Source organism: Zonotrichia albicollis, chromosome W (genome assembly GCF_047830755.1).
Source record: "Zonotrichia albicollis isolate bZonAlb1 chromosome W, bZonAlb1.hap1, whole genome shotgun sequence".
NCBI classification, from domain to species: Eukaryota; Metazoa; Chordata; class Aves; order Passeriformes; family Passerellidae; genus Zonotrichia; species Zonotrichia albicollis.
In genome coordinates this window covers 2870540-2897881 of record NC_133859.1, presented here as the reverse complement: position 1 = coordinate 2897881, position 27342 = coordinate 2870540, and positions in this window count along the sequence as shown.

The following is a 27342-nucleotide window of genomic DNA, read 5'->3' as shown; positions in this document are numbered from 1 at the left end:
GTTAGGGCTTGGGTCAGGGTTTTTTAAACCTGGAAGCCCTGAGCACCAGGCACACTGCAGCTGAAAAAGGCATCCCAAGGATTTTGCAAAAGAGCCACAACTTGGTTTCTTTCACGAGTTTTTCCTTGGGTCCATCCCGAACCCTAGGCTGATTTACATGCCTCTATTTAAGGCTAGGGTGAAGGTTTTTTAAACCAGGAATCCCTGAGCTCCAGGAACACTGCAGTTGTTGAAAGCATCCCAAGGGGCGCGCAAAAGTGCCACAACATCCCTGCGTTCACCGCTTTTTCCTTGGGACCATCCCTAATCCTAGCCGAAAGTACTTGCTGCCAGTTAGGGCTAGGGTCAGGGCTTTTTAAACCTGGAAGCCCTGAGATCCAGGCACACTGCACCAGCGAAAGGCATCCCTAGGGGAGTGCAAGAGTTCCACACATGCCAGCCTCCACCGCTTTTTCCCTGGCAACATCCCTAACCCTAAACTGATTTACCTTCCCAGGGTTAGGGTTAGGCCTAGGGTGAAGGTTTTTTAAACCAGGAAGCCCTGAGCTTCAGGCACACTGCAGCTTTGAAAGGCATCCCAAGGGGTTTGCAAAAGTTCCACAATGTGGCTGCCTCCACTGCTTTTTTCTCGACACCATCCCTAACCCTAAGCTGATTTACCTGCCTAGGGTTAGGGTTAGGGTTACGCCTAGGGTTAGGATTTTTGAACTAGAAAGCCCTGAGCTCGAGGAACACTGTAGCTGCGAAAGGCATCCCAAGGAGTTCGCAGAACTGCCACAACATTCCTGCCTTCACCACTTTTTCCTTTTGACCATCCCTAACCTTAGGCTACATTACGTGCCTCCAGTTAGGGCTAGGGTTTGGGTTTTTTAAACTGGGAAGCCCTGAGCTCCAGGCACACTGCAGCTGTGAAAGGCATCCCTAGGGGTCCTCAAAAGTGCCACAACATGCCAGACTGCACCGCTTTTTCCTTGGGACTGTTTTGCGGAGAAAAGAAGAAACCTCACAACTTGTAAAAGTTGTAAAGCCCGGTATGCTTTATTACGACGCGCGCCGGACGCAAGACTCCCCAAAAGGGCATGCGTGCCCCTGGAGACTCCGAGTCCCCTTTTTATCCCCCCTTCCAAATGCATATGCATACAGTTTCAAATTAAGTTCATACATATTCATTCCACATGACATTTAGCACTAATTCTTCTTTATCGAAGGAATTCCTAAGTCGGGGGCAGATTGACCTCGTGGTTTTTCTGTTTTTCTTTCTCTGTCTCCTTGCTGTCTCTGGAACGCGGCCTCTCCTTCAGCTTTAGCTCCACAGACCCTTCACCTCTCCCAGACACTTCACCTACTCTGTCTCATTCCCCCCTTTCCTAGGAAATAAGTAAATTCTTTTACTTAAGGAAAATTTCCACGACAATAAGTGTCTTTTAGCGCTTTACCATGTACATTCGACTAAGAGGTTAGTACAGCTATTCGTTGTAGCATTCTCCAGTTCCAAATTAACAATGTAATAGATAATCCTAAGCTTATCCCAACTAATATTAGTAAAACTAGAATAGGGTGGCACAACTTATCAAAGGTTCCATTTGCAGTTGGTGATCACCCAAAGATCACATCTCACCAGTGATTATCCGTATTTTATTCTTTGTAGAACTCTGGTTATTTCTTTTGTACCATGTTGGACAGTAATTAAGGTTTTCTTTCCACTTTCTCGGATTTCTTTCAAGACTTCTAATAGGTCTTGGTGCTTAATTAATTGTTTTACCAATGTAAGGTTCGCCCCGATAGGGGTAGGTGGTAGTCTGTGATACATTGTGTAATTGGCTGTAATCAGCTGGTGGGATGTTACTGGTACCAAATACGAAAAACCACACCCAATAATCTTAGCAAAATTACAAATACAAATACAGAGATTAGAATGGTTTCCACTAGACAGAATAACATCATTGCTATCAATTTGTACAGCAGCACAAGCAGTTCTCAAACATACGCCCTTTTCCAGTATATACGAGCACAGTTTTCTGGTCAGTGACTGGATGAATTTCAAAGTGACAAATACTCTGTTCAGTGTCCAAACACATCCTGGGCATTAGCAGTATTGCTTTCACAAATGAATCCCATTTGTTCTCTAGTGATGCAGGATTCTAAGTTTACTACCTGCCACTTTTCATTCATCTTTTTGTGCCCACACTCTATGTTCTGAAGGATAGAGTGTTGTTTCTTCATGGTTTAATCTTAGGGCAATGATGGGATGGATAACATAAACAGTGGCATTACATATGGTAAGCACAAAGGCAGTGGCCACATTAGAAACAGGATCATAGGTGAAATTCGCCATAATCCACCAGGATTAAAACTTCCTTTCAAAATCAATTGCATTATCCCATTCAATTTTCTGAATTTCAGCTGGAAAATTACCTTCACCCCTTTCCTATATGATCAGAGCTGCTGTTGCTTGTATCCATAACTGTGCTTGTATACAACTGAAAGCTAAAGACACATTATCTTGAACTATACTAAGTGCTTCTACTATCAATTTGTGGTCTTGGTCCCCGGCCTGTTCATTCTTCTTTACTTTGGCAGTACTTTTGAAATCTGTCACTGGCTAGTTCCTAATGCCAGTAGAGATTACTATAAAGGCTGCTTCAATTTTGTTAGGCTACCTGCTGCAGCAGCCAGTTTATTCATCAGTACTTCTGAATCAATTCTATTTAAAACTCCTAATCTTGTCCCTAATATGCCAGTTAGATGTTTGTTATGGGGAACAGGAACTGCTTTCTGTCCATGATCATCCCTCCCTGCCAGAGGGATGTGCTGGGCTCCTACTACAAATTCAGACACACTTCACAAGTGTATCTTACAGAGGTTTAGGTCATACTTGAGACAGATGTTTGTTCTGAAATGTAGCATCACAGACTTCCTGGTGTTCATATACACCAGGGGAGGTTCAGACACTAATTACATCTGGTCTCTCATAAGCCATCCTATTGATGACTAAGCACTTTACTTTGATTTCTTCTCTTCAGATTCCTTGAAGTGTTCACAGCTCCTGTTCTTGCTATTCTTATTCCTCACATACTTGATTCTCGTGGATTACTACAGTAGATACGTTTAATATAAACCTTCTTTATCTCAGAAGGTTTTCCTATGGATCCAGTATACTGATTAAATGCCAGGGACCAAGGCCATTCAGCATTGCTTTGGGTAGAGGTACTCTCTAGTTCTAAAACTTCAGTTATAATTCCATACAAAACAATTCTGTACACTAAAGTATGAGCTACTCCCGACCGCAATATACTCATTTTGCCCGAATAAGTTTTAGTCTCAGTTCATTGTCTCCTGGTGTCACTCCTGAAGGGGCTTCTGGGCCTTCTTCACCCGAAAGTGATGGATCCAGCATTCTGCTCCTTGATTTTGATTGCAGTGAAGGTGGTGAGAGGTACTTGCAGTGGTCTCTCCCACTGTGGTTCCGAAGTCTTCTCTGTAAGAGACTTAACATATACATCAACCCCAGGCTATCCAACTCCCTGCTCCGAGTTCCAGCCACATGTTTCTCAATTACTCTGAGCTGTTTGCTTAATGCCACCATGTAAGTGGACATTCTGGACATTCTCCTTGTATTCTATTGTCTTCTATAAGGCATTCCAAAAGGATTCAGCATTCCTTTAGCTCAAAAGGTTTAGTTTGAATTTGCAATAGTGCTAGTGGAAGAGCTTCTTGCCCCAGTCTTATGATTTGCTGCTTAATCAAATGATTCATTGTCTCCCCCTGGCCGCTTGATTGGGGGCAGTATGAGGTGTGAAGTTCTTAATCTATGCCCAGATGGCTACTAATCTGTTGCACTATTTTGGAAATGAAAGGTGATTCTTTATCTGAGGATATTGTGGCTGGAACTCTGAAGCGTGGTATTATCTCTTGTAAAAATGATCTGGTCACCTCTTGAGCTTTGACAGTTCTGTGGGGAATGTTTCTGGCCACCCTGAAAATGTATCTATTAATACCAGTAAATACTGATACCCCCCTTTCCTTGGGAGTTCTGAAAAGTTGATTTGCCACTGCTATACAGGCCCATGGCCTCTCCCAGTCTGACCAAGTTTTGGCCCGGGGGTATTTTGAGGTTAGTCTGGAGGCAAGGATCACATTATCAGCTCACCTGAGTGATAGTGGCATATAGATTCCTGACAATGATACAACAGTCCTTTCAATCAGATGTGTGTTCTAGAAAGCCTGTGGGGATTACTACTTCAAAGTCAACACTTCATTCCAGTGCACTCTGTATCACTCGCAGCCTCGGTCATTTTGAGAAAGGAGCCACACTCTATAAAAGGCTTTAAGTAATTAGGCCCTAGTGTGTTTTCTAGTGCCCTTCCTTCACTAGTAACCACGAAAATGGGAGGGGATTACTAGCTCTCTTTCAATGGTAGCCCACCCCTTGCAGTTGTACGTCTCTTTTGATTAGTATTATTGTATTATGGCTTACCTTCGAGGAAAATCTGTACCTCACCCTTTGCTGCTTTCTTTGCCTCTCCATCCGCCAGCTCATTTCTTTCCTCCAATTTTAAGCTCACTCTCTGGTGTGCCTTAATATGCTTTTTCAGGTAGCTGAACTGCTTCCAGCAGCCGGATTGTCTCTTCTTTCCCTGTGAGGTCAGCAGTCCCCTCTCCTTCCAGATGGCTCCATGTGCACACCTGGAAGTTTCAAAGCTGGAGCCGACATGAGGGGACTCTCTAGCTGGCGAAAGGCCCGTGTGGTGTCTCTTGTCCACTGGAGATCTCAGTTCCCATTGGCAATAAGAGCATAGAGGGGTCTGGAGAACAATCCACAATTATGAACGCACAGCTGGCACTACTCTGCCATGCCTAAGAAGGTTTGGAGTTCTTTCGTTGTCTGAGGTTCAGGGTTTGGCATAGGGCTTCCCTGCCTTAAAGTCTGCTGCTCAGCATTCACTTCTTACTCCAGGTAGATTACCTTCTGTTTCACTACCTGTGCCTTTTTCTTTGAGACTCTGCATCCTTGGAGTCCTAGGAAATTCAAAAGGCTTACCGTCCAGGCTTCTCTTGCTTCCCTCGTCTGAGTGGCTACTAGAAGATCATCTATGTACTGCAACAGCCTCCTTTCCTCTTGTGGAGCTTCCTGGGACTCTGGGTCTTTGCAAGCTGTTCTCCACTCGGAGTGGAGAATTTTGAAGCCTCCAGGCACATGGACTATGTGAGCTTGTGTTTGAATGCAAAAATGTTCTGGCTGGCTTCATGGATAGGGAGGCAAAAGAAGGCATCTCTTAGGCCTAAAACAGTGAACCAGGTTAGCTCAGGTGTTTAACAAGTTAGTAAGGTCTATGGATTTGCTACCACAGGGTACAAATTCTGTGTTATCTTATTGACAGCCCTTAATCCAGTACTACCAGTTATTGGACTGATTCCTTCCTTACCTTCCTTTTGAGGGTACTACTCAGTTCTCACTGGTTGTGTTCTTTCATTAAGCTTGATGGGGGAGCATCCCATGGGGGAGCATCTTTCACTCTCCCTGGTGCAGCAGAGGCCCATACCCTTGAAAACACTTATTTACTTATTCTAATATCTCCTTACTAATGTCTTTCTTAATTTCAGTGTCTGTTAATATTAAGCCTAACATCTTTATATTATTTGCCTCCAGAGTAACCTTTCTCATTTGAGAATGTTTAGCAAATTGAGCGAATTGTACAAAAGCTTTTAGGTACACATAGTACACATGTTACTTTAAAGGTTTGCAAAACTATGCCTTCTCAGACTGGCCAGTTGTTCATTCCCCACACTACAACATAAACATTCTCCACAGGTACTAAAGCTTTATTTAAAACTGAACACATAACCCTTGTGCTGACAAAAATTCTTCCCTTTTGGGAAGGTTACCTTTACCCCTCCTCCCTTACCTTGGGAGGAAGCCTTTACAAATCATATGTACTCATTTTGCGAACTGTGATTGCTTCGCATTTCAGCGTGATAATCCTTGCCTGATTTCATACGTTGCTATCTTATGCTGCATGCTGAACAACATGTTTGATTTGCTTTCTCTTTGCCTTGTTTTCCTTTTCAGGGGTCAAGACCAGAGAGCGGTCTGATCTCACAGTCTCTTTGTCATTCTGGGTGATTTCTTAAAACAAAAGACATTTCAGCATACAAAAACTATCCTATTTATCTTCCTATTATAAAACAGTACTAACAGCAATGAAGCACTATAAATCTTTTTATTTTCTGAGCTGCTCTTACTGGCAACCTCCTCCCAGCGAGCCCCTCCCAAAAGGGGCTAATTTAGGAACCTGTTTGCTCTGGTCAGTTCTCATTATTTATTTCTCCTTGCCTTATCCCGCTTCCATTCAAACCTTTTTACAGACCTTCACAGTAGTTTCTCAGTTTTCCTCCTATACACACAGCTCCAGGTGGCAGGTATCAGATGTGATTCCCACACACAAGCTCTAAGACCTTAGGTTCTGAATCCGCTTGACCAGAAACCTTTAATTTACACTCGGGGCGTGTACCCTGACACTTATTGGAACAGCAAAACAGCAATACCTGTGTTTCTCATAAACACCGCACTGCAATAATACCTGCACATCCAGCTCTTGCCCACAGGCCATTCCCGTGTTCCCTGGGGAGACAGGGCAGCCAGAGCTGTCCCTGTGCCCAGGGCACAGCCACTGTCACCTCACACAGCGTGCCAGCCTCTTGATGTACCAAAGGCTCCCCAAAATTGCCCACAAAGGCTGGCTATTCTGTTTGTTACAGAGAACTTTAAATCTTTACAGCAGATTGTTTCCAGTAAAGACTTACTGCAGTACCAACTGAAGTCTCATAAATCTCATAAGTCTCATTAACTAATTCATCTCATTCACCTCTTCTATATAAACTCTGTTTTACAAAATATCAGTCTTTTCCAGTTCTCTTCTTGCACAATCTAATTAAGCACTGTGTCTACTTACACTTGTTTTGCTGCTTTGCAAAAAGGCTGTGCTACTCACAGCCCAAACTCTGATATACCTGCAGACACAGACACACGCACTCACTCCCCCCCCTCCCCCTTATCTCAAATTCACTAGAGCCAAGGCTTGAATTGCTGAGAGGGGGAGAATTCTTGGAATTCCTTTAACTCACTTTATCGAAGTTAAACATAAATCACCGTACTATAGCTCTCCTATGTAAAATGCTACTCTTGTTGCAACAAAATCTTAAAATCTCCACAAACACCACTATACAATCTGAGAATCAAATTACCACAATGCAGCGGAAAAAATCACCACACAAAATCACTGGGAAAGGGCTTATTTCTCAAAGTGCTCACCTTTCTCAACACAACACAGCACACCATAATTCGGCATTTACTCAAATCAATTTTTCCTGGACACAATCAAAATAACAGCACACAGTCTAGAGATCAAGTCCAAACATCCAAGGCAAAGGAACTCTCTGAGCTCATACTCACGGTTAAAATGTACCAAATCTACACAAATCACTACATTCAAACACGATAAATACCATCACTGACATTCCTCCACTCGCTTCTCCGCAGGGCACTTCTCTCCCTGCCCCCGCAGCCTGGTGCAGCCGGCGCCTCTGGCCTCACTTGGCTGCTTCAAACATGGGGAGTACTGACCCCCCGCACTGTAGGGCACTGTAGATTTACTCTCTTTTATACACCATACACATATCACCTGCATGATCACAAACACAGTGCACTGGCCACACACATTAACCATACAGCAACACAGTGTCCGGACATCACACACACACACAAACAAAACACACGGGCTCACCAGTTCTGCTCTATCAGAACTATGAATCCTCAATACACACATACACGGGTTCACCCGGCTTACCCCCAAAGCCGCTAGCGGTCTGCTCTATCAGAACGACGAACTCGGCCTCTAATACAGCTGCTCTATCAGCTGAACCCCGTCTCTAATACAGCTGCTCTATCAGCTGAACCCATGAATCCAGACGTCTCTGGGTGATTTACTCCCTTTCTCTCCTTCCTCCCCCCCCTGGGGCCCCATAGTACATACCGTATTCTCCTCCGCAGGCCAGCAGGTCGTTGTCTGTCCTCGCAGGTGGCAAGTTGAGACAAGCGGAGCCCCACCAGGAAAAAATCCTGGGGGGCGCCATGGAGGTCCGTCTATCCCCCCTGCCCCACGGGGCAAGAGAACTCCTGCCTGGCTCGCCAAAATGTTTTGCGGAGAAAAGAAGAAACCTCACAACTTGTAAAAGTTGTAAAGCCCGGTATGCTTTATTACGACGCGCGCCGGACGCAAGACTCCCCAAAAGGGCATGCGTACCCCTGGAGACTCCGAGTCCCCTTTTTATCCCCCCTTCCAAATGCATATGCATACAGTTTCAAATTAAGTTCATACATATTCATTCCACGCGACATTTAGCACTAATTCTTCTTTATCGAAGGAATTCCTAGGTCGGGGGCAGATTGACCTCGCGGTTTTCTGTTTTTCTTTCTCTGTCTCCTCGCTGTCTCTGGAACGCGGCCTCTCCTTCAGCTTTAGCTCCACAGACCCTTCACCTCTCCTAGACACTTTACCTAGTTCAGGATGGATACTCTGTCTCACCTGTCCCTGCTGTTCAGGGCTCCTGTCCCTGTTCAGGGCTCCTGTCCCTGCTCAGAGCTCCTGTCCCTGCTGCTCAGAGCTCCTGTCCCTGCTGTTCAGAGCTCCTGTCCCTGCTCAGAGCTCCTGTCCCTGTTCAGAGCTCCTGTCCCTGCTCAGAGCTCCTGTCCCTGCTCAGAGCTCCTGTCCCTGCTGTTCAGGGCTCCTGTCCCTGCTCAGAGCTCCTGTCCCTGCTGTTCAGGGCTCCTGTCCCTGCTCAGAGCTCCTGTCCCTGTTCAGGGCTCCTGTCCCTGCTGCTCAGAGCTCCTGTCCCTGCTGCTCAGAGCTCCTCTCCCTGCTCAGAGCTCCTGTCCCTGCTGTTCAGAGCTCCTGTCCCTGCTCAGAGCTCCTGTCCCAGCTCAGAGCTCCTGTCCCTGCTCAGAGCTCCTGTCCCTGCTGTTCAGGGCTCCTGTCCCTGCTCAGAGCTCCTGTCCCTGCTCAGAGCTCCTGTCCCTGCTCAGAGCTCCTGTCCCTGTTCAGAGCTCCTGTCCCTGTTCAGGGCTCCTGTCCCTGTTCAGAGCTCCTGTCCCTGCTGTTCAGGGCTCCTGTCCCTGCTCAGAGCTCCTGTCCCTGCTCAGAGCTCCTGTCCCTGCTGTTCAGGGCTCCTGTCCCTGCTCAGAGCTCCTGTCCCTGCTCAGAGCTCCTGTCCCAGCTCAGAGCTCCTGTCCCTGCTCAGGGCTCCTGTCCCTGCTCAGAGCTCCTGTCCCTGCTCAGAGCTCCTGTCCCTGTTCAGAGCTCCTGTCCCTGCTGTTCAGAGCTCCTGTCCCTGCTCAGAGCTCCTGTCCCTGCTGTTCAGAGCTCCTGTCCCTGTTCAGAGCTCCTGTCCCTGCTGCTCAGAGCTCCTGTCCCTGCTCAGAGCTCCTGTCCCTGCTCAGAGCTCCTGTCCCTGCTCAGAGCTCCTGTCCCTGCTCAGAGCTCCTGTCCCTGCTGTTCAGGGCTCCTGTCCCTGCTCAGAGCTCCAGCCCCTGCTCAGAGCTCCTGTCCCTGCTCAGAGCTCCTGTCCCTGCTCAGAGCTCCTGTCCCTGCTCAGAGCTCCTGTCCCTGCTCAGAGCTCCTGTCCCTGCTGTTCAGAGCTCCTGTCCCTGCTCAGAGCTCCTGTCCCTGCTCAGAGCTCCTGTCCCTGCTCAGAGCTCCTGTCCCTGCTCAGAGCTCCTGTCCCTGCTGTTCAGAGCTCCTGTCCCTGTTCAGAGCTCCTGTCCCTGTTCAGAGCTCCTGTCCCTGCTCAGAGCTCCTGTCCCTGTTCAGAGCTCCTGTCCCTGCTGTTCAAAGCTCCTGTCCCTGTTCAGAGCTCCTGTCCCTGCTGTTCAGAGCTCCTGTCCCTGCTCAGAGCTCCTGTCCCTGCTGCTCAGAGCTCCTGTCCCTGCTGTTCAGAGCTCCTGTCCCTGCTCAGAGCTCCTGTCCCTGTTCAGAGCTCCTGTCCCTGCTGTTCAGAGCTCCTGTCCCTGCTCAGAGCTCCTGTCCCTGCTCAGGGCTCCTGTCCCTGTTCAGGGCTCCTGTCCCTGCTCAGAGCTCCTGTCCCTGCTCAGAGCTCCTGTCCCTGCTCAGAGCTCCTGTCCCTGCTGTTCAGAGCTCCTGTCCCTGCTGCTCAGAGCTCCTGTCCCTGCTCAGGGCTCCTGTCCCTGCTCAGAGCTCTTGTCCCTGCTCAGAGCTCCTGTCCCTGTTCAGAGCTCCTGTCCCTGCTGCTCAGAGCTCCTGTCCCTGTTCAGAGCTCCTGTCCCTGCTCAGAGCTCCTGTCCCTGCTCAGAGCTCCTGTCCCTGTTCAGGGCTCCTGTCCCTGCTCAGAGCTCCTGTCCCTGCTGTTCAGAGCTCCTGTCCCTGTTCAGAGTTCCTGTCCCTGCTCAGAGCTCCTGTCCCTGCTGTTCAGAGCTCCTGTCCCTGTTCAGAGCTCCTGTCCCTGCTCAGAGCTCCTGTCCCTGCTCAGAGCTCCTGTCCCTGCTCAGGGCTCCTGTCCCTGCTCAGAGCTCCTGTCCCTGCTGCTCAGAGCTCCTGTCCCTGCTCAGAGCTCCTGTCCCTGCTGTTCAGGTCTCCTGTCCCTGCTGTTCAGAGCTCCTGTCCCTGCTCAGAGCTCCTGTCCCTGCTCAGAGCTCCTGTCCCTGCTCAGAGCTCCTGTCCCTGCTGCTCAGAGCTCCTGTCCCTGCTGTTCAGAGCTCCTGTCCCTGTTCAGAGCTCCTGTCCCTGCTCAGAGCTCCTGTCCCTGCTCAGAGCTCCTGTCCCTGCTGTTCAGAGCTCCTGTCCCTGCTGTTCAGAGCTCCTGTCCCTGTTCAGAGTTCCTGTCCCTGCTCAGAGCTCCTGTCCCTGCTGTTCAGGGCTCCTGTCCCTGTTCAGAGCTCCTGTCCCTGCTCAGAGCTCCTGTCCCTGCTGCTCAGAGCTCCTGTCCCTGCTCAGAGCTCCTGTCCCTGCTCAGAGCTCCTGTCCCTGCTCAGAGCTCCTGTCCCTGCTGTTCAGAGCTCCTGTCCCTGCTGTTCAGAGCTCCTGTCCCTGCTCAGAGCTCCTGTCCCTGCTCAGAGCTCCTGTCCCTGTTCAGAGCTCCTGTCCCTGCTCAGAGCTCCTGTCCCTGCTGCTCAGAGCTCCTGTCCCTGCTCAGAGCTCCTGTCCCTGCTCAGAGCTCCTGTCCCTGCTCAGGGCTCCTGTCCCTGCTGTTCAGAGCTCCTGTCCCTGCTCAGAGCTCCTGTCCCTGCTCAGAGCTCCTGTCCCTGCTCAGAGCTCCTGTCCCTGTTCAGAGCTCCTGTCCCTGCTCAGAGCTCCTGTCCCTGCTGTTCAGAGCTCCTGTCCCTGCTCAGAGCTCCTGTCCCTGCTCAGAGCTCCTGTCCCTGTTCAGAGCTCCTGTCCCTGCTCAGAGCTCCTGTCCCTGCTGTTCAGGGCTCCTGTCCCTGTTCAGAGCTCCTGTCCCTGCTGCTCAGAGCTCCTGTCCCTGCTCAGAGCTCCTGTCCCTGCTCAGGGCTCCTGTCCCTGCTCAGAGCTCCTGTCCCTGCTGTTCAGAGCTCCTGTCCCTGCTCAGAGCTCCTGTCCCTGCTGCTCAGAGCTCCTGTCCCTGCTCAGAGCTCCTGTCCCTGCTCAGAGCTCCTGTCCCTGCTGTTCAGGGCTCCTCTCCCTGCTCAGAGCTCCTGTCCCTGTTCAGAGCTCCTGTCCCTGTTCAGAGCTCCTGTCCCTGCTCAGAGCTCCTGTCCCTGTTCAGAGCTCCTCTCCCTGCTCAGAGCTCCTGTCCCTGTTCAGAGCTCCTCTCCCTGCTCAGAGCTCCTGTCCCTGCTCAGAGCTCCTGTCCCTGCTCAGGGCTCCTGTCCCTGCTCAGAGCTCCTGTCCCTGCTGCTCAGAGCTCCTGTCCCTGCTCAGAGCTCCTGTCCCTGCTCAGAGCTCCTGTCCCTGCTGTTCAGGGCTCCTCTCCCTGCTCAGAGCTCCTGTCCCTGCTCAGAGCTCCTGTCCCTGCTCAGAGCTCCTGTCCCTGCTCAGAGCTCCTGTCCCTGCTGTTCAGGGCTCCTCTCCCTGCTCAGGGCTCCTGTCCCTGTTCAGAGCTCCTGTCCCTGTTCAGAGCTCCTGTCCCTGCTCAGAGCTCCTGTCCCTGTTCAGAGCTCCTGTCCCTGCTCAGAGCTCCTGTCCCTGCTGCTCAGAGCTCCTGTCCCTGCTGCTCAGAGCTCCTGTCCCTGCTGTTCAGGGCTCCTCTCCCTGCTCAGAGCTCCTGTCCCTGTTCAGGGCTCCTGTGCCTGCTCAGAGCTCCTGTCCCTGCTCAGAGCTCCTGTCCCTGCTCAGAGCTCCTGTCCCTGTTCAGAGCTCCTGTCCCTGCTGAGAGCTCCTGTCCCTGCTCAGAGCTCCTGTCCCTGCTGTTCAGAGCTCCTGTCCCTGCTGCTCAGAGCTCCTGTCCCTGCTCAGAGCTCCTGTCCCTGCTGTTCAGGGCTCCTGTCCCTGCTCAGAGCTCCTGTCCCTGCTCAGAGCTCCTGTCCCTGCTGTTCAGAGCTCCTGTCCCTGTTCAGAGCTCCTGTCCCTGCTCAGAGCTCCTGTCCCTGCTCAGAGCTCCTGTCCCTGCTCAGAGCTCCTGTCCCTGCTCAGAGCTCCTGTCCCTGCTCAGAGCTCCTGTCCCTGTTCAGAGCTCCTGTCCCTGCTCAGAGCTCCTGTCCCTGTTCAGAGCTCCTGTCCCTGCTGTTCAGAGCTCCTGTCCCTGTTCAGAGCTCCTGTCCCTGCTCAGAGCTCCTGTCCCTGCTCAGGGCTCCTGTCCCTGCTCAGAGCTCCTGTCCCTGCTGCTCAGAGCTCCTGTCCCTGCTGTTCAGAGCTCCTGTCCCTGTTCAGAGCTCCTGTCACTGCTGTTCAGAGCTCCTGTCCCTGTTCAGAGCTCCTGTCCCTGCTCAGAGCTCCTGTACCTGCTCAGAGCTCCTGTCCCTGCTCAGGGCTCCTGTCCCTGCTCAGGGCTCCTGTCCCTGCTCAGAGCTCCTGTCCCTGTTCAGAGCTCCTGTCCCAGCTGTTCAGGGCTCCTGTCCCTGTTCAGAGCTCCTGTCCCTGCTCAGAGCTCCTGTCCCTGCTCAGAGCTCCTGTCCCTGCTAAGAGCTCCTGTCCCTGCTCAGAGCTCCTGTCCCTGCTAAGAGCTCCTGTCCCTGTTCAGAGCTCCTGTCCCTGCTCAGAGCTCCTGTCCCTGCTGCTCAGAGCTCCTGTCCCTGCTCAGAGCTCCTGTCCCTGCTGCTCAGGGCTCCTGTCCCTGTTCAGAGCTCCTGTCCCTGCTGTTCAGGGCTCCTGTCCCTGTTCAGAGCTCCTGTCCCTGCTGTTCAGAGCTCCTGTCCCTGCTGTTCAGGGCTCCTGTCCCTGCTCAGGGCTCCTGTCCCTGCTCAGAGCTCCTGTCGCTGCTGTTCAGAGCTCCTGTCCCTGTTCAGGGCTCCTGTCCCTGTTCAGAGCTCCTGTCCCTGCTGTTCAGAGCTCCTGTCCCTGTTCAGAGCTCCTGTCCCTGTTCAGAGCTCCTGTCCCTGCTCAGGGCTCCTGTCCCTGCTCAGAGCTCCTGTCCCTGCTCAGAGCTCCTGTCCCTGCTCAGAGCTCCTGTCCCTGCTCAGGGCTCCTGTCCCTGCTGTTCAGGGCTCCTGTCCCTGCTCAGGGCTCCTGTCCCTGCTGTTCAGGGCTCCTGTCCCTGCTCAGGGCTCCTGTCCCTGCTCAGAGCTCCTGTCCCTGCTGCTCAGAGCTCCTGTCCCTGTTCAGAGCTCCTGTCCCTGCTCAGGGCTCCTGTCCCTGTTCAGAGCTCCTGTCCCTGCTGCTCAGAGCTCCTGTCCCTGCTCAGAGCTCCTGTCCCTGCTCAGAGCTCCTGTCCCTGCTCAGAGCTCCTGTCCCTGCTGTTCAGAGCTCCTGTCCCTGCTGTTCAGAGCTCCTGTCCCTGCTCAGAGCTCCTGTCCCTGCTGCTCAGAGCTCCTGTCCCTGCTGTTCAGAGCTCCTGTCCCTGCTCAGAGCTCCTGTCCCTGCTCAGAGCTCCTGTCCCTGCTGCTCAGAGCTCCTGTCCCTGCTGCTCAGAGCTCCTGTCCCTGCTCAGGGCTCCTGTCCCTGCTGTTCAGAGCTCCTGTCCCTGCTCAGAGCTCCTGTCCCTGCTGTTCAGAGCTCCTGTCCCTGCTCAGAGCTCCTGTCCCTGCTCAGAGCTCCTGTCCCTGCTGTTCAGAGCTCCTGTCCCTGCTGCTCAGAGCTCCTGTCCCTGCTCAGAGCTCCTGTCCCTGCTCAGAGCTCCTGTCCCTGCTCAGAGCTCCTGTCCCTGCTGTTCAGGGCTCCTGTCCCTGTTCAGAGCTCCTGTCCCTGCTGCTCAGAGCTCCTGTCCCTGCTCAGGGCTCCTGTCCCTGCTCAGAGCTCCTGTCCCTGCTGCTCAGAGCTCCTGTCCCTGCTCAGAGCTCCTGTCCCTGCTCAGAGCTCCTGTCCCTGCTGTTCAGAGCTCCTGTCCCTGCTCAGAGCTCCTGTCCCTGCTGTTCAGAGCTCCTGTCCCTGCTCAGAGCTCCTGTCCCTGCTCAGGGCTCCTGTCCCTGTTCAGGGCTCCTGTCCCTGCTCAGAGCTCCTGTCCCTGTTCAGGGCTCCTGTCCCTGCTCAGAGCTCCTGTCCCTGCTCAGGGCTCCTGTCCCTGCTCAGAGCTCCTGTCCCTGCTCAGAGCTCCTGTCCCTGCTCAGAGCTCCTGTCCCTGTTCAGGGCTCCTGTCCCTGCTCAGAGCTCCTGTCCCTGCTCAGGGCTCCTGTCCCTGCTCAGAGCTCCTGTCCCTGTTCAGAGCTCCTGTCCCTGCTGTTCAGAGCTCCTGTCCCTGCTCAGAGCTCCTGTCCCTGTTCAGAGCTCCTGTCCCTGTTCAGAGCTCCTGTCCCTGCTCAGAGCTCCTGTCCCTGTTCAGAGCTCCTGTCCCTGTTCAGAGCTCCTGTCCCTGCTGTTCAGAGCTCCTGTCCCTGCTGTTCAGAGCTCCTGTCCCTGCTCAGAGCTCCTGTCCCTGTTCAGAGCTCCTGTCCCTGCTCAGAGCTCCTGTCCCTGCTCAGAGCTCCTGTCCCTGCTGTTCAGGGCTCCTGTCCCTGCTCAGAGCTCCTGTCCCTGTTCAGGGCTCCTGTCCCCGCTCAGAGCTCCTGTCCCTGTTCAGAGCTCCTGTCCCTGCTCAGAGCTCCTGTCCCTGCTCAGAGCTCCTGTCCCTGCTGTTCAGAGCTCCTGTCCCTGCTCAGAGCTCCTGTCCCTGCTGTTCAGAGCTCCTGTCCCTGCTCAGAGCTCCTGTCCCTGTTCAGAGCTCCTGTCCCTGCTTCTCAGAGCTCCTGTCCCTGCTGTTCAGAGCTCCTGTCCCTGCTCAGGGCTCCTGTCCCTGCTCAGAGCTCCTCTCCCCTGCCAGGCTGAGGTTCCTGAGCTCAGCTCTGCCCCAGCCCCTCCAGGACCCCAGCTCAGGGTGCAGCCCTACAGCCAGCCCTGTCCTGCCCCGGGGACACCTGGAGGTGGCAGCTTGTCCCCCCAGCCCTGTCCTGCCCCTGGGACACCCTGAGCTTGTCCCCCCAGCCCTGTCCTGCCCCGGGGACACCCTGGAGGTGGCACCTGGTCCCCCCAGCCCTGTCCTGCCCCGGGGACACCCTGAGCTTGTCCCCCCAGCCCTGTCCTGCCCTGGGGACACCTGGAGGTGGCAGCTGGTCCTCCCAGCCCTGTCCTGCCCCTGGGACATCTGGAGGTGGCACCTGGTCCCCCCAGCCCTGCCCTGCCCCGGGGACACCCTGAGCTTGTCCCCCCAGCCCTGTCCTGCCCCTGGGACACCTGGAGGTGGCAGCTTGTCCCCCCAGCCCTGTCCTGCCCCAGGGACACTCTGAGCTTGTCCCCCCAGCCCTGTCCTGCCCCAGGGACACTCTGAGCTTGTCCCCCCAGCCCTGTCCTGCCCCAGGGACACCTGGAGGTGGCACCTGGTGCCCCCAGCCCTGTCCTTCCCCAGGGACACCTGGAGGTGGCACCTGGTGCCCCCAGCCCTGTCCTGCCCCAGGGACACCTGGAGGTGGCACCTGGTGCCCCCAGCCCTGTCCTGCCCCGGGGACACTCTGAGCTTGTCCCCCAGCCCTGTCCTGCCCCGGGGACACCTGGAGGTGGCACCTGGTGCCCCCAGCCCTGTCCTGCCCCAGGGACACCCTGAGCTTGTCCCCCAGCCCTGTCCTGCCCCAGGGACACCCTGAGCTTGTCCCCCCAGCCCTGTCCTGCCCCGGGGACACCTGGAGGTGGCACCTGGTCGTCCCAGCCCTGTCCTGCCCTTGGGGACACCTGGAGGTGGCACCTGGTCCCCCCAGCCCTGTCCTGCCCTGGGGACACCTGGAGGTGGCACCTGGTGCCCCCAGCCCTGTCCTGCCCCAGGGACACCTGGAGGTGGCACCTGGTCCCCCCAGCCCTGTCCTGCCCCAGGGACACCCTGAGCTTGTCCCCCCAGCCCTGTCCTGCCCCTGGGACATCTGGAGGTGGCACCTGGTCCCCCCAGCCCTGTCCTGCCCCGGGGACACCTGGAGGTGGCAGCTTGTCCCCCCCAGCCCTGTCCTGCCCCGGGGACACCTGGAGGTGGCACCTGGTCCCCCCAGCCCTGTCCTGCCCCAGGGACACCCTGAGCTTGTCCCCCCAGCCCTGTCCTGCCCCGGGGACACTCTGAGCTTGTCCCCCCAGCCCTGTCCTGCCCTGGGGACACCTGGAGGTGGCACCTGGTCCCCCCAGCCCTGTCCTGCCCCGGGGACACCTGGAGGTGGCACCTGGTGCCCCCAGCCCTGCCCTTCCCCTGGGACACCTGGAGGTGGCACCTGGTGCCCCCAGCCCTGTCCTGCCCCTGGGACACCTGGAGGTGGCACCTGGTGCCCCCAGCCCTGTCCTGCCCCTGGGACACCTGGAGGTGGCACCTGGTCCTCCCAACCCTGTCCTGCCCCTGGGACACCCTGAGCTTGTCCCCCCAGCCCTGCCCTGCTCCGGGGACACCTGGAGGTGGCACCTGGTGCCCCCAGCCCTGTCCTGCCCCTGGGACACCCTGAGCTTGTCCCCCCAGCCCTGCCCTTCCCCTGTGACTGTGTGTGGAGTTTCTTCCCCCTCCACATTCATGAACCTCTCAGGATTTGCTTGTTGCATAAGCACGCACGTTTAATATCGATTCAGGAACTTTTATTTTCAAAGAGCTGAGACGCAGGGAGAAGCTCAGAGTGCCTCACACACTGATTAGAATTCCGTTTTTTTTAAGCAGATAGCTCTTTACATAATGCATTCAAGCCGGGCTGGCACGGTGGGGATGGGAGCTCGGGGAGAATGAAGCGGCTTGGTGAGAACAAAGGTGCTCGGAGCAGATCCTGGGCGAGGACCTGTTCTCAGCGTCCTGCAGGGGTTTTAGGGCTGCTTTCTCTGTGTTCACCTCCTGTTTGGTCAGGGCTGGGATTTTTTGTTGAGCTGCAGTGCAGATTAGTGTGGAGAGCAGATGTTATCTGGGCTGTGGGAGTCACAATCGCAGCGCTCACTGTGGCCGTGTGGGGTGTGACAAACACGGTGTCACTGGGGCCTGGCCTGGAGCAGGGGGACCTGCAGGAAACCCTGGGACCCCTTGCTCGTTCCTCCAGGGCCTGCCCTGGAGCAGGGGGACCTGAGGATCCTCTGGGGTCGGGTGGGCTCTGTCATTCATCCAGGAGCTGTTTGGGACAGGGGCCTGCCCTGGATGGGGGGGACCTGCAGGAAACCCTGGGACCCCTTGCTCGTTCCTCCAGGAACTGCCCTGGAGCAGGGGGACCTGCAGGAAACCCTGGGACCCCTTGCTCGTTCCTCCAGGAACTGCCCTGGAGCAGGGGGACCTGCAGGAAACTCTGGGGTCGGGTGTGCTCCGTCATTCCTCCAGCAGGAATTCCACCGTCTGGGCTCTCTGTGCCTGGCGTCTCTCGGGATGGCATCTCCTGCTCGCCGTGGTGTAGGGTGGCACACGGGGCTGTGCCCAGGCTGTGCAGGGTGGCACACAGAGCTGTGCCCAGGCTGTGCAGTGCAGGGTGGCACACGAGACTGTGCCCAGGCTGTGCAGTGCAGGGTGGCACACAGGGCTGTGCCCAGGCTGTGCCCAGGCTGTGCCCAGGCTGTGCAGTGCAGGGTGGCACATGAGGCTGTGCCCAGGCTGTGCCCAGACTGTGCAGGGTGGCACACGGGGCTGTGCCCAGGCTGTGCCCAGGCTGTGCCCAGACTGTGCAGGGTGGCACACGGGGCTGTGCCCAGGCTGTGCAGTGCAGGGTGGCACACAGGGCTGTGCCCAGGCTGTGCCGAGGCTGTGCCCAGGCTGTGCAGTGCAGGGTGGCACACAGAGCTGTGCCCAGGCTGTGCAGGCTGGCACACGGGGCTGTGCCCAGGCTGTGCAGGATGGCACACAGGGCTGTGCCCAGGCTGTGCAGGGTAGCACACGGGGCTGTGCCCACGCTGTGCCCAGGCTGTGCAGTGCAGGGTGGCACACGAGGCTGTGCCCAGGCTGTGCAGGGTGGCACACGGAGCTGTGCCCAGGCTGTGCCCAGGCTGTGCAGGGTGGCAGGTGGGAAGGGGTCACAGCCCTGATGGAGCTCTGTGCCCTCAGTGTGGGCACTGGGAAGGGGTCACAGCCCTGATGGAGCTCTGTGCCCTCAGTGTGGGCACTGAGTGCATGCCCAGCTGGGGACAGGCTGGTGTCACTGTGTCACAGTGCCATACCCAGCTGGGGACACACTGGTGTCACTGTCCCAGTGCCATGCCCAGCTGGGGACAGGCTGGTGTCACTGTGTCACAGTGCCATGCCCAGCTGGGGACACACTGGTGTCACTGTGTCACAGTGCCATACCCAGCTGGGGACACACTGGTGTCACTGTCACAGTGCCATACCCAGCTGGGGACACACTGGTGTCACTGTCCCAGTGCCATGCCCAGCTGGGGACAGGCTGGTGTCACTGTGTCACAGTGCCATGCCCAGCTGGTGTCACTGTGTCACAGTGCCATGCCCAGCTGATGGCCATGGGTGCCTGGGGACACACTGGTGTCACTGTGTCACGGTGCCATGCCCAGCTGGGGACAGGCTGGTGTCACTGTGTCACAGTGCCATACCCAGCTGGGGACACACTGGTGTCACTGTGTCACAGTGCCATACCCAGCTGATGGCCATTGGTGCCCGGGGACAGGCTGGTGTCACTGTGTCCCAGTGCCATACCCAGCTGGGGACACACTGGTGTCACTGTGTCACAGTGCCATACCCAGCTGGGGACACACTGGTGTCACTGTCACAGTGCCATGCCCAGCTGGGGACACACTGGTGTCACTGTGTCACAGTGCCATACCCAGCTGGGGACACACTGGTGTCACTGTGTCAGTGCCATGCCCAGCTGGGGACAGGCTGGTGTCACTGTGTCACGGTGCCATGCCCAGCTGGTGTCACTGTCACAGTGCCATGCCCAGCTGGGGACAGGCTGGTGTCACTGTGTCCCAGTGCCATGCCCAGCTGGGGACACACTGGTGTCACTGTCACAGTGCCATGCCCAGCTGGGGACACATTGGTGTCACTGTCACAGTGCCATGCCCAGCTGGGGACAGGCTGGTGTCACTGTCACAGTGCCATGCCCAGCTGGGGACAGGCTGGTGTCACTGTGTCACAGTGCCATGCCCATGTGGGGACAGGCTGGTGTCACTGTGTCACAGTGCCATGCCCAGCTGGTGTCACTGTGTCACAGTGCCATACCCAGCTGGGGACAGGCTGGTGTCACTGTGTCACAGTGCCATGCCCAGCTGGGGACAGGCTGGTGTCACTGTGTCCCAGTGCCATACCCAGCTGGGGACACGCCGGTGTCACTGTGTCACGGTGCCATGCCCAGCTGGGGACACACTGGTGTCACTGTCCCAGTGCCATACCCAGCTGGGGACACGCTGGTGTCACTGTGTCCCAGTGCCATGCCCAGCTGGGGACACACTGGTGTCACTGTCACAGTGCCATGCCCAGCTGGGGACACACTGGTGCCACTGTGTCACAGTGCCATACCCAGCTGGGGACAGGCTGGTGTCACTGTGTCCCAGTGCCATGCCCAGCTGGGGACACACTGGTGTCACTGTCACAGTGCCATGCCCAGCTGGGGACACACTGGTGCCACTGTGTCACAGTGCCATACCCAGCTGATGGCCATTGGTGCCTGGGGACAGGCTGGTGTCACTGTGTCACAGTGCCATACCCAGCTGGGGACAGGCTGGTGTCACTGTGTCACAGTGCCATGCCCAGCTGGGGACAGGCTGGTGTCACTGTCCCAGTGCCATGCCCAGCTGGGGACAGGCTGGTGTCACTGTCCCAGTGCCATACCCAGCTGGGGACAGGCTGCTGTCACTGTGTCACAGTGCCATGCCCAGCTGGGGACACACTGGTGTCACTGTGTCACGGTGCCATGCCCAGCTGGGGACAGGCTGGTGTCACTGTGTCACAGTGCCATGCCCTGCTGGGGACACACTGGTGTCACTGTCCCAGTGCCATGCCCAGCTGGGGACAGGCTGGTGTCACTGTGTCACAGTGCCATGCCCAGCTGGGGACAGGCTGGTGTCACTGTCCCAGTGCCATGCCCAGCTGGGGACAGGCTGCTGTCACTGTGTCACAGTGCCGTGCCCAGCTGGGGACACACTGGTGTCACTGTGTCACAGTGCCATACCCAGCTGGGCACACACTGGTGTCACTGTGTCACAGTGCCATACCCAGCTGGGGACAGGCTGGTGTCACTGTGTCACGGTGCCATGCCCAGCTGGGGACACACTGGTGTCACTGTGTCACGGTGCCATGCCCAGCTGGGGACAGGCTGGTGTCACTGTGTCACGGTGCCATGCCCAGCTGGGGACACACTGGTGTCACTGTCACAGTGCCATGCCCAGCTGGGGACACATTGGTGTCACTGTGTCCCAGTGCCATGCCCAGCTGGGGACAGGCTGGTGTCACTGTGTCACGGTGCCATACCCAGCTGGGGACAGGCTGGTGTCACTGTCACAGTGCCATGCCCAGCTGGGGACAGGCTGGTGTCACTGTGTCCCAGTGCCATGCCCATCTGGGGACACACTGGTGTCACTGTGTCCCAGTGCCATACCCAGCTGGGGACACACTGGTGTCACTGTGTCCCAGTGCCATACCCAGCTGGGGACAGGCCGGTGTCACTGTGTCACAGTGCCATGCCCGGCTGGGGACAGGCTGGTGTCACTGTGTCCCAGTGCCATGCCCAGCTGATGGCCATTGGTGCCTGGGGACAGGCTGGTGTCACTGTGTCAGTGCCATGCCCAGCTGGGGACAGGCTGGTGTCACTGTCACGGTGCCATACCCAGCTGGGGACAGGCCGGTGTCACTGTGTCACAGTGCCATGCCCAGCTGATGGCCATTGGTGCCTGGGGACAGGCTGGTGTCACTGTGTCACAGTGCCATGCCCAGCTGGGGACACGCTGGTGTCACTGTGTCACAGTGCCGTGCCCAGCTGGGGACAGGCTGGTGTCACTGTGTCCCAGTGCCATGCCCAGCTGGGGACACACTGGTGTCACTGTCCCAGTGCCATACCCAGCTGGGGACACACTGGTGTCACTGTCCCAGTGCCATGCCCAGCTGGGGACAGGCTGGTGTCACTGTGTCGCAGTGCCATGCCCAGCTGGGGACACACTGGTGTCACTGTGTCCTGGTGCCATGCCCACCTGGGCACACACTGGTGTCACTGTGTCACGGTGCCATGCCCAGCTGGGGACACACTGGTGTCACTGTGTCACGGTGCCATGCCCAGCTGATGGCCATGGGTGCCTGGGGACACACTGGTGTCACTGTGTCACAGTGCCATGCCCAACTGGGGACACACTGGTGTCACTGTGTCACGGTGCCATGCCCAGCTGGGGACAGGCTGGTGTCACTGTGTCACAGTGCCATACCCAGCTGGGGACAGGCTGGTGCCACTGTGTCACAGTGCCATGCCCAGCTGGGGACACACTGGTGTCACTGTGTCACAGTGCCATACCCAGCTGGGGACAGGCCGGTGTCACTGTCCCAGTGCCATGCCCAGCTGGGGACAGGCTGGTGTCACTGTGTCCCAGTGCCATGCCCAGCTGGGGACACACTGGTGTCACTGTCACAGTGCCATGCCCAGCTGGGGACACACTGGTGTCACTGTCACAGTGCCATGCCCAGCTGGGGACAGGCTGGTGTCACTGTGTCCCAGTGCCATGCCCAGCTGGGGACACACTGGTGTCACTGTCCCAGTGCCATGCCCAGCTGGGGACACACTGGTGTCACTGTCACAGTGCCATACCCAGCTGGGGACAGGCTGGTGTCACTGTGTCCCAGTGCCATGCCCAGCTGGGGACACACTGGTGTCACTGTCACAGTGCCATGCCCAGCTGGGGACAGGCTGGTGTCACTGTGTCCCAGTGCCATGCCCAGCTGGGGACACACTGGTGTCACTGTCACAGTGCCATGCCCAGCTGGGGACAGGCTGGTGTCACTGTGTCCCAGTGCCATGTCCAGCTGGGGACACACTGGTGTCACTGTCACAGTGCCATGCCCAGCTGGGGACAGGCTGGTGTCACTGTGTCCCAGTGCCATGCCCAGCTGGGGACACACTGGTGTCACTGTCACAGTGCCATGCCCAGCTGGGGACAGGCTGGTGTCACTGTGTCCCAGTGCCATGTCCAGCTGGGGACACACTGGTGTCACTGTCACAGTGCCATGCCCAGCTGGGGACAGGCTGGTGTCACTGTGTCACAGTGCCATGCCCAGCTGGGGACAGGCCGGTGTCACTGTCACAGTGCCATGCCCAGCTGGGGACAGGCTGGTGTCACTGTGTCACGGTGCCATACCCAGCTGGGGACAGGCTGGTGTCACTGTCACAGTGCTGTGCCCAGCTGGGGACAGGCTGGTGTCACTGTCACAGTGCCATGCCCAGCTGGGGACACACTGGTGTCACTGTGTCACAGTGCCATGCCCAGCTGATGGCCATGGGTGCCTTGGGGACAGGCTGGTGTCACTGTCACAGTGCCATGCCCAGCTGGGGACACACTGGTGTCACTGTCACAGTGCCATGCCCAGCTGGTGTCACTGTCACAGTGCCATGCCCAGCTGGGGACAGGCCGGTGTCACTGTGTCACAGTGCCATGCCCAGCTGGGGACAGGCTGGTGTCACTGTGTCCCAGTGCCATGCCCAGCTGGGGACAGGCTGGTGTCACTGTCACAGTGCCATGCCCAGCTGGGGACACACTGGTGTCACTGTCCCAGTGCCATGCCCAGCTGGGGACACACTGGTGTCACTGTGTCACAGTGCCATACCCAGCTGGGGACAGGCTGGTGTCACTGTCACAGTGCCATGCCCAGCTGGGGACAGGCTGGTGTCACTGTGTCCCAGTGCCATGCCCAGCTGGTGTCACTGTGTCACGGTGCCATACCCAGCTGGGGACAGGCTGGTGTCACTGTGTCACAGTGCCATGCCCAGCTGGGGACACACTGGTGTCACTGTGTCACAGTGCCATGCCCAGCTGGGGACAGGCTGGTGTCACTGTGTCACAGTGCCATGCCCAGCTGGGGACACACTGGTGTCACTGTGTCACAGTGCCATACCCAGCTGGGGACAGGCTGGTGTCACTGTGTCACAGTGCCATACCCAGCTGGTGTCACTGTGTCACAGTGCCATACCCAGCTGGGGACAGGCTGGTGTCACTGTGTCCCAGTGCCATACCCAGCTGATGGCCATTGGTGCCCGGGGACACACTGGTGCCACTGTGTCCCAGTGCCATGCCCAGCTGGGGACAGGCTGGTGTCACTGTCACAGTGCCATGCCCAGCTGGGGACAGGCTGGTGTCACTGTGTCCTGGTGCCATGCCCACCTGGGCACACACTGGTGTCACTGTGTCCCAGGCTTTAGAGAGTTGAAGATAAGCAATGATAGCTTATTAGCATAACCAACCTGCAGGTGATGTTTTCCTACTCTCTGTTTTCTTGTTTTTCTCAAAGATTGTTGGTAAAAGAGGCACCTTGTTAATTAGCCAGGCAGGTGAAATGTGTTGATTAATTGGCCAGCCGGGTGTGCCTGTATGGGAACCGTGTGTAAAGGAGGATGTGGAGTGAATGCCAGGCTTGATGCCAGCCAGCCTTGTGGAGAGAGTGTGTGGTGTGTTAGTGAGCAGTGACAGATGCACGGTGGGTGCTGTGTGTGTGTGTGTGCTGTGTGTGTGTGTATGCTCTCTGTGCTGTGTGTGTGTGTGCAGTGTGTGTGCGCAGTGTGTGTGTGCGCAGTGTGTGTGTGTGCGCAGTGTGTGTGTGTGCAGTGTGTGTGTGTGCAGTGTGTGTTCTGTGTGTATGCTGTGTGCAGTGTGTGCTGCTCTGTGTGTGTGCTGTGTATGTGCTGTGTGTGTGTGTGTGTGTGTTGTGTGTGCAGTGTGTGTGTGCTCTCTGTGTGTGCTCTCTGTGTGTGCTGTGTGTGTGCTCTGTGTGTGTGTGCAAAGTGTGTGCAGTGTGTGTGTACTCTTTGTGTGCTCTGTGTGTGCAGTGTGTGTGTGTGCAGTGTGTGTGCTGTGTGCAGTGTGTGCTGCTCTGTGTGTGTGCTCTGTGTGCTGTGTGTGCAGTGTGTGTGCTCTGTGTGTGTGTGTGGGCTTGTGTGCTGTGTGTGTGTGCTGTGTGTGTGCTCTCTGTGTGTGTGTGTGTGCTGTATGTGCTGTGTGCTGTGTGTGCTGTGTGTGCCCTGTGCACTGTGTGTGCTGTGTGTGTGCTCTGTGTGTGTGCTCTGTGTGTGTGCTCTGTGTGCTGTGTGTGCAGTGTGTGTGCGCTGTGTGTGCTGTGCTCTGTGTGTGTGCTGTGTGTGTGTGCTGTGTGTGTGCACTGTGTGTGCCCTGTGTGTGCTGTGTGTGCCCTGTGCTGTGTGTGCTGTGTGTGTGTGCTGTGTGTGTGTGCAGTGTGTGTGCTGTGCGCAGTGTGTGTGCTGTGTGTGTGCGCTCTGTGTGTGTGTGCAGTGTGTGTGTGCTGTGTGCAGTGTGTGTGCTGTGTGTGCAGTGTGTATGTGCTCTGTGTGTGTGCAAAGTGTGTGCAGTGCATGTGCAGTGTGTGTGCTGTGTGTGTGTGCTGTGTGTGCTCTGTGTGTGTGCAGTGTGTGTGCTGTGTGTGCTGTGCCTCAGCTGTAGCAGCACCTCCATAAAGGCAGGGAAGTGAAATCCACGTGAGTTTTTCTTCCTAACCATGAAAATCAGGAAGATTTTTCTCTGTTTCCAAACCCCTTCTTCAGGGAGGTGAAATCCACGTGAGTTTTTCTTCGTATCCTCTGTTTCTAAACCCCTTCTTCAGGGAGGTGAAACCCACGTGAGTTTTTCTTCCTATACCGTGAAAATCAGGAAGATTTTTCTCTGTTTCTAAACCCCTTCTTCAGGGAGGTGAAACCCACGTGAGTTTTTCTTCCTAACCATGAAAATCAGGAAGATTCTAAACCCCTTTTCAGGCTCTGTAGAACGTCAGACTGGAAAATACCTCCACAACTCGTAGGCCTCAGGCCAGGCCATCCGAGTGATGCCATCTCTTAATACTTCATTTGCTGGGAATATTTGGGAGCTGTGTTTTATTGGCACGTGAAACTTTCTTGTTCCTGGGCTGTGCAGGGCTGAAATGTTGAATTTGTGTCCCACAAAGGGCATTGTTTGTCCCTTGGTGTGCTTTGACCCTGAGTGAGGAACCTTGTGGGTGTTTTATCTGGGTTCATCACTGTTTGGAGAGAGCGCGTCCCCGCCGATCCCAAACAACCAGGGGGGTTTGTTTGGCATTCCTGACCCTCACAGCAGCATAAATAGGGTGAGGGCAGGCTCTGGGTTGCTCTCTCACCCTTGGGTGCATCCGCTGGGTTTGGCTCCTGTTCTGCAGAGGGGTGCTGGGGGAGCCGCTGGATTTTTTGGGGATCTGCTTGGGTGGTTCAGGTAACCCTTGATGGAGGGATTCGTCTGGGTGGTTCAGGGATCTGTCTGGGTGGTTCAGGGAATCCTTTATGGAGGGATCTGTCTGGGTGGTTCAGGGATCTGTCTGGGTGGTTCAGGTCACCCTTTGTGGAGGGATCTGTGTGGGTGGTTCAGAGAATCCTTTGTGGAGGGATCTGTGTGGGTGGTTCAGGGATCTGTCTGGGTGGTTCAGGGAATCCTTTGTGGAGGGATCTCTGTGGGTGGTTCAGGGATCTGTCTGGGTGGTTCAGGGATCTGTGTGGGTGGTTCAGGGATCTGTCTGGGTGGTTCAGGGAACCCTTCATGGAGGGATCTGTCTGGGTGATTCAGGGAACCCTTTGTGGAGGGATCTGTGTGGGTGTTTCAGGTAACCCTTCATGGAGGGATCTGTGTGGGTGGTTCAGGTAACCCTTCATGGAGGGATCTGTCTGGGTGATTCAGGGAACCCTTTGTGGAGGGATCTCTGTGGGTGGTTCAGGGATCTGTCTGGGTGGTTCAGTGAACCCTTGCTGGAGGGATCTGTCTGGGTGGTTCAGGGATCTGTGTGGGTGGTTCAGGGATCTGTGTGGGTGGTTCAGGGAATCCTTTGTGGAGGGATCTGTCTGGGTGGTTCAGGGATCTGTGTGGGTGGTTCAGGGATCTGTGTGGGTGATTCAGGTAACCCTTTGTGGAGGGATCTGTGTGGGTGGTTCAGGGATCTGTCTGGGTGGTTCAGGTAACCCTTGCTGGAGGGATCTGTGTGGGTGGTTCAGGGATCTGTCTGGGTGGTTCAGGGATCTGTGTGGGTGATTCGGGAATCCTTTGTGGAGGGATCTGTCTGGGTGGTTCAGGTAACCCTTGCTGGAGGGATCTGTGTGGGTGATTCAGGGAATCCTTTGTGGAGGGATTTGTCTGGGTGGTTCAGGGAACCCTTTGTGGAGGGATCTGTGTGGGTGGTTCAGGGATCTGTCTGGGTGGTTCAGGGATCTGTGTGGGTGGTTCAGGGAATCCTTTGTGGAGGGATCTGTGTGGGTGGTTCAGGTAACCCTTGCTGGAGGGATTCGTCTGGGTGGTTCAGGAAATCCTTTGTGGAGGGATCTGTGTGGGTGCCTCAGGTAACCCTTGCTGGAGGGATTCGTCTGGGTGGTTCAGGGATCTGTGTGGGTGGTTCAGGGAATCCTTTGTGGAGGGATCTGTGTGGGTGCCTCAGGTAACCCTTGCTGGAGGGATTCGTCTGGGTGGTTCAGGGATCTGTCTGGGTGGTTCAGGATCTGTCTGGGTGGTTCAGGGAACCCTTTGTGGAGGGATCTGTCTGGGTGGTTCAGGGATCTGTGTGGGTGGTTCAGGGATCTGTCTGGGTGGTTCAGGGAATCCTTTGTGGAGG